Below are 21489 nucleotides of genomic sequence, written 5' to 3'. Positions count from 1 at the left end.
TCCAAACACACATCTAATGGACTTCAAGGAGATTATGAAAACCTTTTAATACAATGATGTGTCACAAGATGCAGTTTACTTAATGGCATGCCCCTTCACACTCAAAGATGATGCAAATGAGTGGCTTCGAAATTTACCTAATGGATCGATTCGAACATGGGATGAGATGACCAAAAAATTTCTTGATAAATATTTCTCATCATCTAAGACGCGCAAGTTTAGAAGAGAAATCCACAACTTTTTCCAGAAAGATACTGAGAATGTGTTTGAAGCATGGGAGAGGTTTAAGGAGATTGTTACAAAGTGTCAACATAGCGGAATTGAACTTTGGATGCAACTCCAGGAGTTTTGGGATGGATTGACACCGGCCTCACATAAAACATTGAGCAATGCAGCTGGAGGTCCGTTGATGAAGAAGACTCTAGAGGAGATAGTCACAATTCTTGACGAGTTATCTGAAGATGCAAATCAGTGGCCCTCTGAGACTGCTGAAAGGAGAAAATCAATTGGTGTTCACTAAGTTGATGCTACGACATCTGTGTAGGTACAGCTTGATGCTATGGCTAAGAAGATAAGGAAGCTGACCTTAGCGTCGATATAAAGTGAGCCTCACGCAACTTGTGATATATGTGGAAGAGGATACCCTACTCATGAGTGTCAAGCCTCAACTGAGGAAGTAAATGCTGTGGGAAATTATAATGTGTTGGGTCAGAGGCACCCCGATTTTTCATGGAGTTCACCTGGAGGTACTGTGAATTCTTGGCAACAAAATAACTCTAGACCGCAGGGAGGAGCTCCACCATACCAAAATCAGCGGAGGCAACAATTTCAGCCTCAACAGCCTATTTAGCCCGGTCTAGAGGATCTAATGAAGGCTTTCATTATCAAGACTGATGAGAGACTTGAAACTCATAGCGCAGCTATATGGGAACATGGAGCAGGTATCAAAGAAATAGGTACGGGTTTTTTAAACTTGAAAAGACAGGTTAGGCAGCTAGCCACTCTATTGTCTAAGAGGATTCTAGGAACTCTCCCCGTTGATATTGAGAGAAATCCCAAAGAAACGGTGAATGTTGTGACCTTGAGAAGTGGAAAAGTGTTGAAAGATCCCACCCTAAACCAAAAAGATATGATAATTGCAAAACAAAGTGGGGGAGCAGCTGAAGAATGATATCGCTAAGAAGAAGAAAGGCAAGAAGAGAGCTGACAAAAAGAAGAAGGGGGAAATTTCGAGAAGGGGTGAATCTAATGAAAGCGAGCATATGCTTGCTCTACCTTTTCCTCAAAAGCTATATAGAGAAAAGTTGGACCACCAATTTGAGACATTTCTGGATATGCTGAAATAGGTTAATGTATATTTTCCATTCACAGAAGTGCTTTCCCAAATGCCAGCTTATGCCAAATTCTTGAAGGAGATCCTGACAAAGAAGAGGAAGATAGAAGAGACCTCAGTGGTCAAGCTCACAGAGCATTGCAGTGCGATATTGCAAAACAAACTCCCACAAAAGTGTGGAGATCCAGGGAGTTTTACTATACCTTGATCTTTAGGCTCTATTAATTTTGATAAATCTTTATGTGATTCTGATGCCTCGATTAACTTAATGTCTCAATCTATTTACAGGAAACAGGAGAAAGAGATTGAAAAGATAAGGTCAGTGCCAATATCTTTGCAACTGGTAGACCAAACGACTCTGATACCCGAAGGGGATAGTGGAAGATATTTTAGTTCGGGTAAATAAGTTTGTATTTCCTATAGACTTTACAGTGGTAAATATAGAGGAGAACAAATAGGTCCCCCTCATCTTAGGAAGACCATTCTTAGTAAAGGGTAGAGAAATATTAGATATACACAAGAAAAAGCTCATTATTAGAGTGGGTGAGGAGACTGTAACTTTTGAGATAAATGTAGAAATGGGGATGAAAAAGGAAAAGCCAACTGCAAGTATTGAGCGGAAAGTGAAAGGCTTAAAAGAGAAGGTTGCAGCAAGTGAGAAAGATAAATGTGGGGTGCACCCCAAGAAGGCAGAGAAGAAGTTGTATGCATGGATGTGCGCATTAGTTCGAAGGCGAGGAATGGATCCTGACTTCGACTCAGACCCCGACTAGATATGCAGGGAAGTTTCCTTTACCTTATACTTTTTAATTGCGTGTCATGGGGACATGCCTCAACTTAAAGTGTGGGGTGAGGGATATGTTGTATATTGTTTGTACATGTGTTAGTTTTATTAGTTGTAGTAGTGGAAAACCATAAAAATTGAAAATATTTTGATTTTTCCCGACGATGGATATCATTTGACGGGTTTCTTGAAGGATTAAAGTCGAAAGAAAAGGACAAAAAGATTTTTTTTTGTTAGGTAGTGTATAATTCCCCCTTATTTTTTCTTTGTGTCGCGATTCTTTTTCAAGGGTTTTGTTTGAACCGGGTGTACTTATTTTTTTATTTTGCAGGAGTAGGGAACCTTGTGCTATGATTTGAATTGAAAGCAATATCTCTTGACTTTAGTATGCCTTGAGAATAGTAAATGCTTTAGTCGTGACGCTTAGGCTCAGGTTTTTACTCTTGTATAAGTACCTTAAACTGTATGAGCTTAACTTTGCTTAACTGCTTTGACTAGAATGTCTTGATAGTCCAATCCTGAGTGAGTTATGTGTCCATGTGTGCGAGAGGTTTTTTGTTATTCTGTGCATTGCATTTGATGTCTATAACTTGCCCCGTGTGTTTGTAAAACAAAATAGTAGTTTTATTCAGTCTTAGAAGTGATTTAGGCATTTTTTTGTTGAGCCAGTTATATGCTATTACCCACCTAATTGTTATGTATCTTAGTTAACACCCTTTAGCATGTAATCCTGTTTCTTTGGCAACCACATTACAAGCCTTATCCATATTTTTGAATTGACCATCTATTTGAACCTTGTACCTCTCGTGAGCACTTGAATTTGGTATGAACTTTGTAAAAGTTAAAGTGTGGGGTGGTTGGTTTGGCTTTTGAGTTGAACTAATGAAATAAGGAGAAAGGTGCACTGTATTGAAAAAAGTAAGAGCCGCTTGAATTGAAAAAGAAAAAAAAATATTGTATTATTGTGCAAAATATTCTTTGATAGTGGTGAATTTTGATGTAATTGTGCGTAAAGAAGTACTGAGTTAATGTATATTGATGTGAAGGTGGAGTTTTGGTTTGACATAAGTGTGGGATTTTGAACAATGAAATGTATGTATTAAAGTGTTTAGGGAGGTATAGTCACTCATATATCTAAATGTATCCTACCCATCCTGCGGCCTACATTACAACCAAGTAAATTCCTACTTGATCCTTAACTGAATGGGCTCGATTAGTTGAGTAGTACACTACGGGCAAGCTTAGAGTACGTCTTTTATGGCACATGAAAGTTCTTTTTGAGAGTGAGTGAATTCTTTCTATCTTGAGTTCCTAATTGTTCTAAAATTCTATTACGTGTGGAACTACTCTCAATTGTTGTGTGAGGGCACTTAATTCATGAAGGAAAGGTAATGTCATTGACCTCTATGTTAGAATAAGTGAGTGGGTTGTAAAAAGTGTGTGGTGCTTTTGAGTCAAATCTTGAGGCAAGGATGTTACTTTAGAGTGCTTAATCTGTTTTAATTATTCTTCGTGTGATGAGTTATGAGAGTTGTTTAAAAGGGTCGTGTCTATGTAAAGTGTAGTTTGATTGCTCGAGGACGAGAAATGGTTTAAGTGTGGGGTGTGTATTGTAGGCTATAATTACGTATTTTAGTCGCTTATTGCACTCTAAATTACTACACTTTATTCATTTTGAGCTTTAATTGATAGTGTTTTGAACTTATTATATGTTTTATGACTTGTAGGAGTGATTCCGAGCTATGTAGATGTTATGGAATGAATTGGAGCTTTGAAGTATGAGTAAAAGCCCAAGGGATTAAGCCGGGATCGTCTTCGGGGGTCGAGGACCAAGTCTGGACATCAAAATGCAAGAAAAATTTGTACTCTGGAAAACTTCACTAGTGCTGCGCATGGGGCGGCTCGTGAGGCGCCGCGGCTACCCATTTTACTGATGTCTGACAGATTTCAACTCTTTGAATTTCCCACTAATTCCCCGCATGGAGCATCGCCCCATGCGGCGCGCCTGTGCAAAATTTACAGAGTAATTGTCCTATTTCGCATAGGAAAGGTGATTTCATTTGGGCCCGACCTTACTTGGTAAAAATATATGGAAAAACATTATTTTTGGTACTTTTGACACATTCGAGACCTAGGGAGGCTAAGAAGGAGTTGGAGAAGCAAAAGCACAAGGAGTTCATTATTCAATCCTCACTCAAGGCCTGAGTTTGGATCGTTTTATGTTTTCCTTTACTTTAAACATATTTGTGATGAATTACTTCATATCTATGGAGTAGTTCTCTTTAGAGTTTGATGGATTTGGTATATTGATATTTGTTTGTGGATAATAACTCTAGTTTTATGTATTGAAGCATTTTGGATGATTTAATTGTTGCATCTATAATCACTTGTTCATGTAATCGAGAGAGGCATAACTTATGATATCCTTGCATTATATTGTCGGTTGAGTTCATTAATTCTTCTTAGTAATCGAAAGAGGCTAGTTGAATTGTTGATTAAACCTAGTTAGGAGGATAATCGAGAGAGGGTCTCCTAAAAGACCAATCCATTACACATTCTTGCATATCTTCACGTGCTTAAATTGATTCATTTTGTGAGATTAAAACTTAATCGAGAGAGGAGTTTTTGCTGAACGGTTGAACTGATAATTGATTGAATTCGAGAGACTCACTTAAATATTAGAAGTGAATTATTTATAGTTAGATCCCAAACAATTATCTTGCACCTATCCAATCAACCCCTATTTTCTCCCATAGATAACTTCCGTTAGTACCTTTGTTGTGATTGTCATTAGTCAATAACTTTAGATTCTTAGTTAATTTTAGTTAGAAATCTTAGAAATCTCCATTGTTGATCATCTTGGATAGAAATCAAGCTAGAACTACAAGAATATTGTTTAACTTCGATCCTTGTGGATACGATATTATACTATACTATATTTGACTAGCGAGCATAATTAAAGTGGTGTTTCGAGCTCGTCACATTATGCTTCAAAGAATAGGCAGTCCACAGTTATCCAGATGCATTGAAAGTTTTTCGCAGCTTTCCTTGATATCAATCGTGTATTCCCATATGTTTTCTTCTTGTGACTACGTACCTGTGATTCCCAAGTCCAAATCTAGCCTCTCCAGCTTTGAGCTAGGTGGATGCCTGAAAAACCATGGGGTATAGTCAATTCACGCGCATTGTCCATTATATCCATTGTGCTACAATTTAGCACAAAATTGGGCATGTAATATTTGAACCAACACTCGTGCTTTCTCCAGTTGAATCCCAGCGCATCCTTATCCTGAAAAATCTCTTGAGATATTGTAGTAATGAAGTTCACTGGGCTTCTACTCCGCACTGCTTCAAATGTATTCAGTAGCTCAATATAATCAACCCATATGACACCCGTCAAGACCTTAATTCTGGGCAGTGTTAAGTACATGAGATCCGATGTGTATGACAGTCTCTCTCTAACTTGGGTGTTTGTCCTTTCCATTAGGTATTCTCGACTACTAGGACTGTGTATTGGTCTCACAAGATTGGAGTCCTTAGGAACACTGTCAAGCCCTAGTTTCTTCCTTTGGTTCCTTGTTTCCATGCTTGTGCTCACCTTTAATACTCTTTCAAGGGAGTGAGCACATGTTGCTAATACCACCCTTAGAAATTGTATCGAAAGGCAAGGCATGAATACAACAACTTCTCCTGCAAAAACGAACACGAGGTTAGTAGTAAAAATGATCACCATGTCCTCCTCCCTAAGGACTTGAACATGGTGAACCAAGTTAATGACTCCAGCCTTCTCCAGCCCCTTACTATTCTTCTCCTCCTCACCTTCTAGCTCCTCGTAACTCTTACTCTTAGGTATGTACATTGTAGTTTATCACTATTCACAATCCATTTTCCTTGTATCTCCATTTGATCAAAACTATGTATTTCAATGTAGCCACTATCAAGAGCATAATTAGCTAGGTAGTCAGCCATTTTTTTTCCCTCCCTCATGATGTGTGATATTCTGACATTAGAACTCTCCATGATGCCCTTGATTTCCTCCACATATGCAACTATTGTCAAAGGTGCAGTCCATGTGCCTTCACCAACATTTTTAAATAGCATTGAATCAGTTTGCACCTATATCTACGTGTAGCCATGTTGTATACAGTATTTCAAAACTTCAAGAATAGCAAGTGTTTCAGCCTCAGTATTGGTAACCTCTTGTATCTCCTTTCCCATAGAAAACCTAACATCTCCTTCTTCATCCCTTAGTACAAAACCAATCGAACTTCTGCTGGGTTACCTCTTGATGCCCCATTTGTATTGACTTTTATCCACCCTTGAGAAGGAACTTCCCACAAGACTTTGGTCACCTTCAGAGGTGGAGTGTAATTCTCCATCATATGCAATAAATCTGGCCATTTTGTAGAACATTCTGCAAGCTTGGCTTCCTTACTTTGACTAAAGCTTGTCATGTAGATGATATCTCGTATATAACTCTACTAATTGACACTGATTCCCCATGCTTATAAATATTCCTCCTCTTCTAGATTTCCCACAAAATGATGGAGGGTAGTGTGTGAAATATAGGTTTAAGTCTTGGCACTACCTGGACAGTCCAACACTTAGTTATTGCATGCTACAAGGAGAGCCCTTCCATTGCTATTCCTGCATTTGAGAGAAAGTAATACCAAACATTGCAAGATGCATATGATCCATAAAAACATGCACTAATGTCTCCTCGTCTGGACTTCGACAGCACCAATACCTCGATGGCATGAAATAGCCCCACTTTCTGAAGTGATGATCAAGAGGTAGCCTAGCTTTTCAAACCTTCCACATAAAGAAAGAAATCTTAAAAGGCAGCCCTTTCACCCACATGCTTTTAAATGCAATTTTGGGTTCTCTTCTCCTCCTAGTGTATTCCCAAGCAGATTTGACTGTGAAGTTACCTCTGGCCTCCAACATCCAATAAGGTCTATCTAATTCATCATGCACTACTGGAGGCTTAATATTCTCAATGATATGAATTGCAATATCATGGGGTAAGATGTTCATAATCATGTCCTCATCCCACTCTCTTTCCTCCACCACATCATACACATTATGTATATCTTCATCATAATAAACATCATGTGGAGTAATGAAATGCAATGCCCCTTCCTATCCAATTGTCAAACCAGAAAAGTGAGGAACCCATTCTTGGTTGCCATAGTATTTGATGCTCAATGTTATCTCTACATTCTAACATCTTTCTCCAAATATGTGATCCATTTCTCCATTGTACTACCATAGCATTTAACTTCTTGCAGTATTTTTGACACATGAAAGAGCTCCATAATGTAGGTTTAGTTTTAAAATCCCACCAAAGTTTACAAAATAAAGCTTTGGATACATCATGTAATTATCTAAACCCTACCCCAACTTCTTCACATGGTAGGCTCAATGTATCCCTAGAAGCCCGATGCATTCCTTTACCACCTAATGCATTACTCCAGAAAAATTATGCAAACATCTTGTGCATTTTATTAATGACACATGAGGGAGGGTTCACTGCTGACAACAAATGTATTGGCTTGCTTTGCAACACATGTATTATCAAAATTGCTCGACCTCCAATAGAAAGAAGTTTACCTTTCCACGATTGTAGTTTGTACAGAATTTTGTTGATAAGACCATGATAGTAGTCCATTCTCCTTATTGCATAAAATATAGGACAACCAAAATATGTGAAGTGGAATTTCTGCCTACCTATCCCTGTGATTCTTTGAACCTATTCACCACTGAAATGCTTGCAGAATTATGCATGAGTACTGTTTATTTAGTATTATTGATTAACTGCTCAGAAGCCACCTCATAAGCACTTAAAACCTCCTTGCTCAATTGTAGTGAAGTTGCATCTGAGGATGAAAAGATTATGGTATCATTTGCATAAGCAATATGATTGATCCTTGTACTCTATTTTGATAACCCAAACCCATGGAAGTAGGGATTCAAGTGAAGTACATTCAATCCCCTTGATAGTGCCTCAGCAACTAAAATGGATAGAGTATGTGACAAAGGGTCACCTTGTTTGACTCCTCTGGTGGATTTGAAGAATCCATAAGGCTGGCCATTAATCAACACTGAGTACTAATTGTTTGCAAAAATGCCATAAACAATCCCAATGAATCTCTCACAGAAGCCCATTTTCCTCAACGCTTTAGTCAAGAATAGCTAAGATAGTCTATCATATGCTTTAGTCATGTCTAACTTGATCACCATATTTGGTCCTGTCCTTGTTCTTAATCGAATATCAGTTATTATTTCTTGAGTCAATAGCACATTCTCCACAATACTTCTCCCTTTAACAAATCCAACATGTTCATCTGATATAAGTGTAGGTAACAAATTGACTAGTCTTTCATGGATAACCCTTGATAACACCTTGTTGATAAAGTTGCTAAGACTTATAGGTATCATGTCAGAATATGTGACCACTTCATTTTTCTTAGGCAACAGTACTAAGTTTGTGTGATTGATGAACTTAGGTAGTTCCTGACCATTGAAAAAATCCCTCACCATTGCATACACATCATCTCATATGATCTCCCAGCAACAATGAAAGAACTTTCTAGTGAAGCCATCATGTCCTCTTGTACTTTCCCAATTTAGCCCAAACATAGCATACTTGACCTCCTTTTTTGTAGGTTGTCTTACCAGCTCTTAGTTTTACTCCATAGTGACCTTACTGGTAACATGATCAATGATCCCAAATGCAGTAGGGAAAACTTCTTCACGAAACTGAGCAATAAAGAATCTTACTGCCTCTTCAGCCATTTGTTCATTGCCTTCAATCCAGTTTTCTTCTGTATTTTGAATCCTCTTCAGCTGTAATCTTCTTCTCCCCCCATCACTTGAACATGAAAGAATCTAGTATTGCGATCACCCTCTTTAAACCAGGTCATATCTGATTTCTTCCTCCAAAATTCTTCCTCATGTGATAAGAATCTAATAAGTTTTGCTTGTACTTTATGAAGCCTTTATCTATTAATCTGAGTAAGAAAGAATTCAAATTGAGCTTCATGCACCATCACCACCTCCTCTAATCTAGCAATTTTCTTGAAGATATCTCCATAAGTAGCCTTGTTCCATGCTAATAATGCCTTCTTTAACTTTTTCAATTTGTGATTGAATATGATAAAGGGATTAGCACTAAAATCAAACTGCCAGTTTTCCTTCACTACATCTTGAAAAGTCACATAATTTGTCCATAAGTTTAGCAATTTGAACTACGTCTTAACAGGAATGACATCAGGATCACACTTGATTAACAAAGGGATGCGGTCATATCCAATTTTGGACAAGTTCCTGATCTCCACCCCTGAAAATAACTGTTGGAATTCTTCATTGGACAACACTCTATCCAGCTTTTTAAAGATACAATCATCCTCAACTCTACCATTCCATCATGTAAAAATACTTTCTTTGAAACCAAGATCATGTAAGTTGCACCTATTGATACATTGCCTAAAGTCATCTAATTCATTCAAAGCTACTGGCAGTCCATCAAATTTCTCCTTCTCATCTCAGATTACGTTGAAATCCCCACCTACAATCCATGGAACTCTCATGTTGTTAGCCAAATCATATAGTGTATCCCATAATTCTATTCTTTCTACGACATCACAGTTGGCACACACTAATGTAAGTATGATCTCTTATTGGGAATTTAAATCAAACAACTTAAGAGTAAGTTGTTGAACCATGTCAATAAGAACATTAACTTCATAACCATCATCCACAAAGGTCCATATTTTGGTAGAAACATTCAGAATGGCCTGAGAAAAATCAATCCTTCTTCTATATCTTTCCAGTTTCCTCGCTTGTTGCATTAGTTCCATCAGCCCCACAAATCTAAATTGATATTGTCTATGGATTACAATAATCCTTTCAAAGGCTTTTTTGGTTTTTACAGACCTAATATTCCAAATGATAGCATTCATATCTAAACATTGGATTTAGAGACTGTCCTTCTTGTTTGCACTCTAGTGCCAGGGACACTAGTGTTTTCTTTTTGTTACCTTTTCTTGCCTTTGCCAACTGACTTCACCTTCTCTATTTTCCTGGGGGATATATCACCTTGGCTTGCCACATTTATGAAGTTCTGGACAGTTGATTCCTCGTCCATAGTCCTTTCCACTTCTTGCATCATTCTCTTCTTCTGGACTCCCTTGTTGCTGCTTTGTTATTTGATTTTTCCAAGGTTTAGGGACTATAGCCTTAGCTCTCTTTTGATCCATAGGAGCTGGGACAACTTATGTTACCTTCTTTCCATCTATGTAGTGTCCTTAGGCATCAAATGAGGCCTAGGGTTTACTATAGCTAGGGTTGCTTCAGATTGTTTAGGGCTAGGATTATATACTTGAGTTTGTTCTGGTAAATTTGATCTTTTGGGATTATCTATAGGTTTAGGACTTAGCTCAGCATCTCTCTTAACACCTGATTCCATGACTGTGCCACCCATATCATCTGCAAGTTGTTCATTTGTATGTACTACTTTCTCAACATGATTATCTACATCAACAAATTGCACCAATATTCTAAATCTTTTCCACATGATTGAATAGTATTTCCTACATCTACCTACTCATTTTCAGAATGAAATTCACCTTCTTCCTCAGATTCTTCTTCCACCTATTCACTCCATAATCGTCCTAGTTGCAAATTGCCAATAACTACAGTCTGTGAAGGAACCTCTTGGCACGATAGTTTTGATTAGTTGAGGCAAATATGCTCCATTTCGATCATTTTTATCACTATTAGCATTGTCTTCATTACCTTGAACTGCTTTAGTAGGTACAAAGGTCCTATTCATCCATTGAGATGTTGATTCTTTTTGTACTCCTTCAGTATATCCATTCACATTCTTCTTAGGACTAGCATTCTTTCCTTTATCCAGCTTTTTATTCCCACTTAGAGCAGGCATAAAGATAGCAGCCGCTGGGTTCAATCTCTTAGTTTAAATAGGTTTAGTTCTAGGGCTTCTTTGAGTAGCAGTTGTCTCCACCAAAGCCAATTGATTATTATCTTCCTTCTCCCTTTCTTCCACCTCTAAAGCTGCAAATTTATTTGTTGTTTGAACCTTCTAGGCACCACTATCAACTGGGACAATTTCTTTTCCAGTTTTATTTTGCAAATCATCATGCTTTCTAGTGTTCTTGATATGATTTTCCCTCACCTCCTTCCACTGCTCGCCTACATTACCAACTAATCTTCCACTTAAATTGGCAAAAGTTAGGAAGTTGAAGGTTTGGAAGGATGGAAAGTTTGATCGAGAGTTGACTTTATTGATATCGGGGTCGGATTTTTTATTCCGGAAGTTGGGATAGGTCAGTTATGTCATTTATGAATTGTCTACGAAATTTAAGATCAATCAGAGTTGATTGGTATGGTTCGGCGTTAGTTTTGGAATTCGGAAGTTCATAGTTTCAATAGGCTTGAATTGGGTTGCAATTCATAGAATCGATGTTGTTTGATGTGCCTTTGGCCTCAAGTAGGTCCGTTATGTGTTTTGGAACTTGTTGGTATATTTGAACGGGGTCCTGGGGGACCCCGGGTGTGATTCGGATTGAATCCGAAACAATTTTGAACCTTGAGCATTGCTAAATCACTATTACTTTTGGTGTGATCGCACCTGCGATGGGTGTGGCCACATGTGCGATGCTGAAGGTGTGGCCTTAGGAGAGAAGATACAGAAGTGAGTGGGGGATGTTGGGATCGCAGAAGAGGGAAGGTCTCCGCAAAAGCGAAGTCGCTTTTGCAATGGAAGGAAGCGCAAGAGCGGGCATTGGTCGCAGGTGCGACATTTCCTCCACAGGCGCACATGCGCAAATGCAGTTTTTTTTCTCACAGAAGCGGAGGATGTTGGGCTTAGTGAGAACCGCACCTACGATGGGATTTTCGCAGATGCAGAGCTGAAGATGCGACTGTGGTTTCACAGATGCAAATTCCCTGGGGAGAAAAGGCCTAATTTCGAGGGTTTTTGATATCATTTTCATTTTTGGACCTAGAGAGCTCGTTTTATGGCGATTATTCGAGATGTTTTCAAGAAAATCATTGGGGTAAGCGATTTTAAACTGGATTTGACTATATTTCATGAATCTATTGTTATTTTCATTATTAAATTAGTGATTTGAGTTGGAAATTTTGGGAAAATTTGTACATACTTCTTAGACTAAATTTTGGGGTTTTGAAAGGTGATTTGAGGTCAGATTCGAGTAATTCTTGTATGGTTGGACTCGTTATCGAATGGATGTTCGAATTTTATAATTTTGGTCAGGTTCCGAGACGTGGGCGTTGGTTGACTTTTTGTTTCTTTGTAAAGATCGTAACTTTATTGTTTGAAATAATTTTCTATAGTCTATGTTTATGGTATGAAGTTGTTTTTGTTAGATTAGATCCGTTCAGATTTGGATAATCGAGAAAAATGCCTATTAGTGGATTGAGTTAGCATATTTTGAGATAAGTGTCTTGCCTAACTTTGGGTAGGGGAATTTTCTCTTAGGATTGGTGTTATTTTTTAAGTGGAAGCCATGTACGCAAGGTGACGAGTGTGTACACGGGTCAAATATGGAAATTTACCAGCCTATTTCTATTCCACTATATCGTATGGCCCCAACAGAGTTGAAGGAGTTAAAATGAGCAGTTGCAAGAGTTGCTTGATAAGGGTTTCATTCAGCCCAGTATGTCACCTTGGGGTGCTCCGATCTTGTTTGTAAAGAAGAAGGATGGTTCTATGCGCATGTGTATTGATTATGGATAATTGAATAAGGTTACAGTAAAGAATAGTTGTCCATTACCACGCATTGATGACTTATTTGATCAGCTACAGGGTGCCAGAGTGTTCTCAAAGATTGATTTACGGTCAGGCTATCATCAGTTGAAGATTCGGGATCCGGATATTCCGAAGACTGACTTAAGGACTCGGTATGGTCATTATGAGTTCCTTGTGATGTCATTTGGGTTTACCAACACCCCAGCAACATTCATGCACTTGATGAACAGTGTATTTCAACCCTATCTTAACTCATTCATCATTGTGTTTATTGACAACATTCCGGTGTACTCCCAGAGCCGAGAGGATCATGAGCAGCACCTGAGGACCGTGCTCCAGACCTTGAGAGAAAAGAAGTTGTATGCAAAAATTTCTAAGTGTAAATTCTGGCTTGATTCGGTGGCATTTTTAGGTCATGTAGTGTCGAGTGAGGGGATCAAGGTAGATCCGTAGAAGATTGAAGTAGTGCAGAGTTAGACCAGACCATCTTCAGCTACTGAGATCCATAGTTTCTTGGTTTGGTAGGGTATTTCCATCGATTCATAGAGGGTTTCTCATCTATTGCTACACCTATGACCAGATTGACCCAGAAAGGTGTTGCGTTCAGGTGGACCGAGGATTGTGAGGAGAGATTTCAAAAGCTCAAGACTGTTTTGACTACAGCCTCAGTGTTGGTTTTGCCTACGGGTTAGGGGTCTTACACTGTGTACTGTGATGCATCACGTGTTAGCCTCGGCGCGGTGTTGATGTAAGACGGTAGGGTGATTGCCTACGCGTCTAGACAGCTGAAGGTATATGAGAAGAATTATCTTGTCCACGACCTTCAGTTAGCAGCTATTGTTTATGCCTTGAAATTTGGCGGAACTATTTGTAAGGCGTTCTTTGTGAGGTCTATACTAACCATCGGAGTCTACAACATTTACTCAAACAGAAGGATCTTAACTTGCGGAAACAAAGATGGTTAAAGTTGCTTACGGCCTATAATATCTCCATCTTATATCATTATGGGAAGGCCAATATGGTGGCTGATGCCTTGAGTCGAAAGGCGAAGAGCTTGGGGAGTTTAGCATATCTATCGGTAGCGGAGAGGCCATTAGCATTGGATGTTCATGCCTTGGCCAACCAGTTTGTTAGACTGGATGTTTCGGAGCCGAGTCGAGTTTTGGCATGTTTTGTTTCTTGGTCTTATCTTTATGATCGTATCAGAGAGAGTCAGTATGATGACCCCCATTTGCTTGTCCTTAAGGACACAGTTCAGCATGGCGATGCCAAGAAGGTTACTATTGGGGATGATAGTGTGTTACGGATGCAAGGAAGGCTTTATGTTCCCAATATAGATGGTTTTGTGTGAGTTGATTATTCATAAGGCCCACAGTTCGTGGTACTCCATTCATCCGAGTTCCGCTGAGATGTATCAGGACTTGAGGCAACACTATTGGTAGAGGATGATGAAGAAGGACATAGTGGAGTATGTGGCTCGGTGCCTAAATTGTTAGCAGGTCAAGTATGAGTATTAGCTGCCAGGTGGTTGCTTCAGAGGCTAGAGATTCAAGAGTGGAAATGGCAGCGGTTATTATGGATTTTTTTATTGGGCTCCCACGGACTCAGAAGAAGTTTGATGCAGTATGGGTGATTGTGGATAGGTTGACCAAGTTAGCTCATTTCATTCCAGTAGTGACTACTTATTCTTCAGAGCAGCTGGCTCAGGTCTATATTCGAGGGATTGTCCGACTTCCTGGCATGCCAGTATCCATCATCTCCGATTGGGGTACGTAGTTTACATCGCGATTCTGGAAGGCCGTACAGCATGAGTTGGGAACATAGGTTGAGTTGAGCACAACATTCCACCATCATATGGATGGATAGTCTAAGTGCACTATTCAGATATTGGAGGATATGCTTTGTGCATATGTAGTGGAGTTTGGGGGTTCTTGGGATCAGTACTTGCCGCTTGCGGAGTTTGCCTATAACAACAACTACCATTTGAGCATTCAGATGGCTCCGTATGAGGCTTTGTAAAGGAGGCGGTGTCGGTCTCCGATGGGTTGGTTTGAGCCGGGTGAGGCTAGACTATTGGGCACAGACTTGATTCAGGATGCTTTGGAAAAGGTTAAATTGATTCAAGATCGGCTTCACATAGCCCAATCTAGACATAAGAGTTATGTGGATCAGAAGGTTCATGGCGTTGCATTCATGGTTGGGGACCGGGTCTTGCTCAGATTTCGCCCTTGAAAGGTGTTAGGAGGTTCGGGAAGAAGAGCAAGTTAAGCCCTAGGTATATCGAACCTTTTGAGATCCTTGAGAGGATTGGGAGAGGTGGCCTACAAGATGGCACTGCCACCTAGTCTAGCTATTACTGAGAATGAGTATTCTATACTGGATCGGATTTGCTTACTCAGTGTGGATTTTTCTATGGGTGAGTAATCGGGCCAAATGGAAGTTATTCCTACACTGATCTATTTCATGTGTTACTCTCTTATACTATGATGGGTTGTGAAATGACTTGATTATTCACGTGCATGTTGTGGCCCTTTTTAGGCCTTGTGGTGATATAGGAACGGGATGGCTCTTGAGATGTTGATTTATTAATTTTACCGTAGTTGTACTTGCCTTTTCATAGTGCTCTATGATATTCTTCTTCCCGTGGTTATATTTACTCACGGTATGTGCTTGTTGTTGGTACACATGTGTTTGACAAGAATATGGAGTTTGGCTCAACGAGTATTCATGTGTGGAGCGGTATGATCATTGGATCAGGTTGCACACTATAATGGTGTTATATTTGGATACAATTTCTGGTGCATGCTCCGTGTGTTTTGTTTCTACCTTGTGGGATAGATTCATAGAATTGTGCTTTTGTGATTGTATTTGTCAGGCTTGTTGGACAGTTCTCTTATTTCATTCTCTTTCCATTATTGGCTACATTTGAATTATTGCTTGCTTGGTACGCGGATTGCATCGTATGAGGTTCTAGGTGGCATTTGGTGTGGCATGTCGGTCAAGCAGTTTGTACTGGTTGAGACAAAGTTATTGGACCTAGAATTAGTGCAATTGGATTTGGATAAGGTGTATTTGGAAGAAGAATGTCATTAGTCAGCTCAGAATTTAGCAATAGTTTTTGTCGAGAGAAAGAACTCCATGGCTTGTTGATTTGACGGGTGGTTATGAGTTTCTACATGTTTCTTTCATCATTAACAGTGTTGCGAAGGTTTGGAACAAGGTTCTATTTGATATGAGATATATTATCGGTGTCGGGTTTGGTAATGAGCAGCTATTGTGGTCAAAAGATAGTACTTAAGCTTTGGGGAACGTTGTGTGGTTATATATTGGGAGTATGTTTATGGTTGATACAACTCATCGGTGTTGATACAGTATATGTATGCAAGAATCAGATCTAAGAGGGAGTTTCGAATGTTGGAATTTGATTCTATAGATTGAAAGTTAAGGTGGAAGCAAGAATCTTCAGTCAGATTAGGTTAATGGACCTTTATAGATTGAGGTGACATGGGATCGCTCAAAGTTGTATGTATGATGAGCTTATACAGTTATTTGATAGATTTGGAACGATTTTTGGCACGTTCAAGGGCGAATGTATGTTTAAGTAGGGAAGAATGTAACGATCCGACAAGTCATTTTAAACTTTAGTATTTCGTTCAGCAGTTTGAGACCTTGAATAACTTTATATAATATATTTTGACTTGCATATATGGTTGGCATAGGTGTTCGGAAGGTTCGGGATTGATTTAATAGAATGATTCTCAATTTGGAAGCCTTAAGTTGAAAGAGTTGACCAAGGTTTGACTTTTGAGTAAACGACCTTGGAATCAAGATTTGATGGTTTCAATGGGTTCGTATGGTGCTTTTGGACTTGGGCGTATGTTTGGCTTTGAATTTGGATGTTCCTAGAAGGTTTGGCTCTATTTATCGAGAGTTGGTAATTTGAAGAATTGGAGAGTTCATAACTTTGACTGGAAGTTAACTTTGTTGTTATCAGACTCGGATTGTGGTTTTGAGACCTTGAATATGTTCATTTATTTGGTTGGAATTTGTATGCAAAATTTGGTTGTGATCCGGATCGTCCAAGTGTGATTTGGATGCGTTCGACGAAGTTGGAATGTTTGAAACTTAAGAAAATGATTTTGATCTTCGATTTTCGTGGTTTTGATTTTATTTGCGGTATTTGAAGACTTTGGATAAATTTGTATATTGTATTTTGACTTGTGGTATGATTGAACAGGGTCCCGAGGAACTTGGGTATAATTCGGGGTGGTTTCAGACCATATCTATTTTTTCGGAACAGTTGAGATGCTGGCGTGTTGATGTGCATCACGATCGCGAAGCTAGGCTCACGATCTCATAGAAGGATCTTGGTCAGCTGGTAATTGTACTTCGCGTTTGCGATTTAGGGTCGCATTCCCGATGTGTGTTTGGGGAGCTGGGAGCTGTGATCTACACGTTCACAGAGTTTGTATGTGTTCACGTAGGAGTGGAGTTGCTTGGCCATCATGTTCACGTGGCTTCAATCGCATTTGCATAGAGTTGGATTTGGTTGAGCTTCGCGATCGCCAAAGAGGATTTGGGCTGGTTGCAGACTTGTGCTTCGCGAACGCGAGGCTTGTGCTGCGTTCGCAAAGGATATTGCTGGGCAAAAACATAAGTGTTATATTTTGGGATTTTTATTTATTCTTCCATATTTTGAGCCCTAGACTTGGAGAGAGGTGATTTTTCATGGAGATTTTCATACTAAGCAAGAGGGTAAGTGATTTCTACCTATTTGTGATGATATTTCAAGAATTTACATGGATTTCTATACCTAAAACATGGAATTGTGAAAGACAATTTCGGGGTTGTCTACACTTTAAGTGTATTTTGGGATTTTTACCATCAATTTGGACCCGAATTTGAAAACTAATTATATATTTGGACTCGACAAGATATGGGTCATTGGATTTTGATATTAATTTTAGATTTGAGGCACATGGGCCCGGGTTGACTTTTGTTGATTTTTTGCGACTTCATCAAAGATCGAAGCTTTATGGTTTGTGATCACTTCCCATAGAATTGTTTGACTTTCTTGGATGATGTTGGGCTTGTATTTGCGTGATTGGAGGACTAGAGCTAGGTTTTGATGCGATTTGAGGTTGAACCTAGCCCGAAAAGAGGTAAGTCTCTTTGCTAATCTTGTTAAGAAGAAACCCCCTAGAATGTGACTTGATTGCTATGTGTTTATGGTATTGGGGGTAATTTATATGAGGGGTGGAGAGAGTATATACACGTACCAAGTTTATATCATGTCCGAGGTAGAATTGAGATGTTTTACGCCTTGTTTTGATTATGTGATCATCTTGATTCATGATTTATTTAGCTTATATGATTGCTCTCTTATTGATGCTAGATATCATGCCTAGGTTTTTGATTATTTATGAAGGCATGAGAGCTTATTCTTGATATGTTGAACTACTTGAATCATGCATAGTCATATAGATTAATAAGCACATATCTGCATGATATTTACTAAGTCTTTGTGCATCTTTTATTTGTTAATTCTTGGGCATATGCACATGAATTATACTTGGATACTTCATTTGGACTGAGATTATAGCACTAAAGGTAAGGTCGGTGCGGTTGAAATACAGTTATGACACAAGATATGATGAGTGAATATTTGACTATAAGTGAGCTATCAAGCTCCTTTTAGCGCTTGGATAAGGATCTGTCTCTCTAGATTCAGGTGATTACCCATGTTACTTTATGCCCTATGAGTGTGGTCGATACATGGATTTTATATTGGATTTCAGTGCTACATGGATTTTGTAACGGGGTACATGGATCTTGTACCGATCATGTTAAAAGATAGAGTCTTACGCATGCATAGACATTCTTGATTCATTTAGAAGCATTAATTTAAATGCTAAATATTGAATGCCGCCTATATATGCTAGTTGGGAGCCTAGACTCCGTTGATTGAAAAATGTCATCTTCAAATACCATATTTGAGGAGCGTTATGATTATCCCTTGTACTGGAAAAATATGCTTTATATCTTTCAACTGTGTTACACTTTTAATATCTGTTATTCATGAGGATATTTATTGTTTTAGTTACAGGCTCTGTTATTTATATTTGTGTTATAAGTATCTTGATGCCTATATCCTCGTCACTACTTCTTCGAGGTTATACTTGATATTTACTAGGTAGGACTGTGGTGTACTCATACTGCGCTTTTGTACATCTTTTTGTGCAGATCCTTAGGTAGGACTAGTGGAGCCTCTTGTTGAGCCTAGGCGTTCAGTCAGAGACTTAGGGCGAGCTGTACCTCATAGATTCGTATTGTAATGCCCGTGTCCCTCTCCTTATTTCTCTCATGTCTACTTTCTTTCTCTCAGACAGTTTCCATTATGCATTCAAACTTGTACTTATCCAGTAGTTACTCGTGCATTTTTGTCACCAAGTTCTTGGGGGTTGTACTGTTTTGGTCGTATTCAGACGTTGTTATGATTGTATCATATATAATACTGTTACGAGATCATTCATGTCTTTATTTATGACATGACTCTGTTAATTAAAGGAATCTGGACTATATTCTGTTGATTGTAAGTAGGCTTGCTTAGCCAGCACGGTTAGGCGCCATCACGACTTGAGGTGGGATTTTGGATCGTGACATATACGCATACTATACTTCTACACCTTGTGTGTAGATAATGGAGTTGACCTATTGCGGGGTCGAGAGCGAGCATTGAAGATATATTAGCATTTCGGTTGTGAGATGTCAACTTGTTCATGGTAGCTTAGCGTCTTGTACTTCTATTTTTTATATTTCAAACAGATGACGTATTTTTCATACCAATATTTTGTTCCCACTTTTAGTAGCTCATGACTTGTGACATCAGTTCTTGGGATAGTTTGTATTAAATTTTGCGTTTTATCTTTATTATTTAATTATTTATATGATGATCTTTAGCTTGAGTTGTATTTGTGTTGGTTGGTTTGTCTAACGAGTTGGCTTAGGTGCCATCACGACTTGGTGAGATTTGGGTCGTGACACAATATATCACTTCCATCTTTTTTGTAATAAAATAACTTATATTTCAACTCAATTTAATATTTCCGGAAAGTTTAGTAACTTATTGTCAATGAATATTATCTTATAAACTTATGTATGTAAAGAATCAAATTAGAATATATCCTTTTAACTTGTTTGTTATTTTAGATGACATAATCGTTTGTTTTTAATTTGTTTTAAAAAGTAGGATATACCTATCTATCCTCTTCTTCTTAATGACACACTCTTTTCATAGAAATTTCAAGACATAATCAAGATCCTAGATTCTAAAGTATTTTTAGCATTATGAAAAATATACTTTTCTTTTCGTTTAAATTCCGTATCAATCAAATTTCAATATAATATAAAATTAAACGGAGGATGTAATTAATCAATATACCTGTGGGGGTTTACGTCTATTCATTGAATTCTAAGAAGATTACCGTACAGCATTTAAATTTATATTGTAAAACTTTTGGGCCAGCACTAAAATTTAGTGTGTATGATATCTTTTCTTAAGCGACTAATATATTGACACGTATAAAATCTGGGAACAAACACCAACCCTAGTTCTGAGGTATCTTATTATGAGTACAGAAGCTAATCCTAAGGTTACTAAAGATTGCAGCTGAGAAAAGGAGATACCGGAAAAGGAAAGTAGGAAACCTAACACACAACTCATATTTCCTTTTTCAGTAGTCTCTATAAATGAGGATTTGATCAACTCGTACTCCGATGTTACAGCACGTAACCCATTTTATTTTCTTGTTACTAATTCTACTTTTTATAAACAAGCATATTTAATTTTTTTTAAATGTCACTTAAAAGATGAGAATGTAATAATTTTCACACCATCAAGTCACTTTTACTTGTTGTAGCAGCTAATCTATCTAACTTTCAAGAGTATAAATCGCACATTTTAAAGAGTACATGTATCCTTTAGGTAATTTGTAGCGTAATTTAAAAGAAAAATAAATAAATAACTAGTACCCAAGGGTGTGGCCTATTGCTCAATAAAATGAGAGGAGAACCATTAAGCGTCAAGTTTAAAGTCCAACGGAGACAAATTATTACTCCCTATATCCCAATTTATATATAATATTTTCCCTTTTAGTCTGAAAAAAAAGAATGCCATAATTTCTTATTCAGAAATAATTTAACTTAAAACTTTCTACTATATTTTTAATGAGATATAGTAATCTCTATGGCTTATTTTAGACCATAAGTTTTAAAAGGCTTTCGCCGAGTCAAATCCCGCCACTTAAGTTAGAAGGGAAAGAGTATGTGATTTCTTCCTATCTTCCTAAACTTTGACGGCTGAATTACTTGGTACATGTATTGGTGAGAAGTAGCAGGTACCTAGCAAAATAGTGGAGTTGCGCGCAAGCTGATCTGAACACAAGTATCATAATAAGAAAAAAAATTATATCTCAATCCCAAAACAAGTTTAGGCCAGCTACATAAATACTTAACCATATCGCTTCATATTACATCAACCATCTAATATTAAACATGGATGAATGTAGTTAAGGACTT

General features: G+C 38.2%; 1 non-coding gene across 1 annotated transcript; it reads right to left on the bottom strand.

The window, feature by feature from the left end:
- Positions 1-214: 214 nt before the first annotated feature.
- LOC117274365 (small nucleolar RNA R71) lies at positions 215-321 on the bottom strand. The gene has a single exon (XR_004504474.1). It is a non-coding gene; the product is annotated as a small nucleolar RNA R71 (small nucleolar RNA).
- Positions 322-21489: the final 21168 nt, after the last annotated feature.

Source organism: Nicotiana tomentosiformis, chromosome 9 (genome assembly GCF_000390325.3).
Source record: "Nicotiana tomentosiformis chromosome 9, ASM39032v3, whole genome shotgun sequence".
In the NCBI taxonomy this organism is placed as follows: domain Eukaryota; kingdom Viridiplantae; phylum Streptophyta; class Magnoliopsida; order Solanales; family Solanaceae; genus Nicotiana; species Nicotiana tomentosiformis.
The sequence above is the reverse complement of the archived record's forward strand: the minus strand, read 5'-3'. Positions and strand labels throughout refer to the sequence as shown.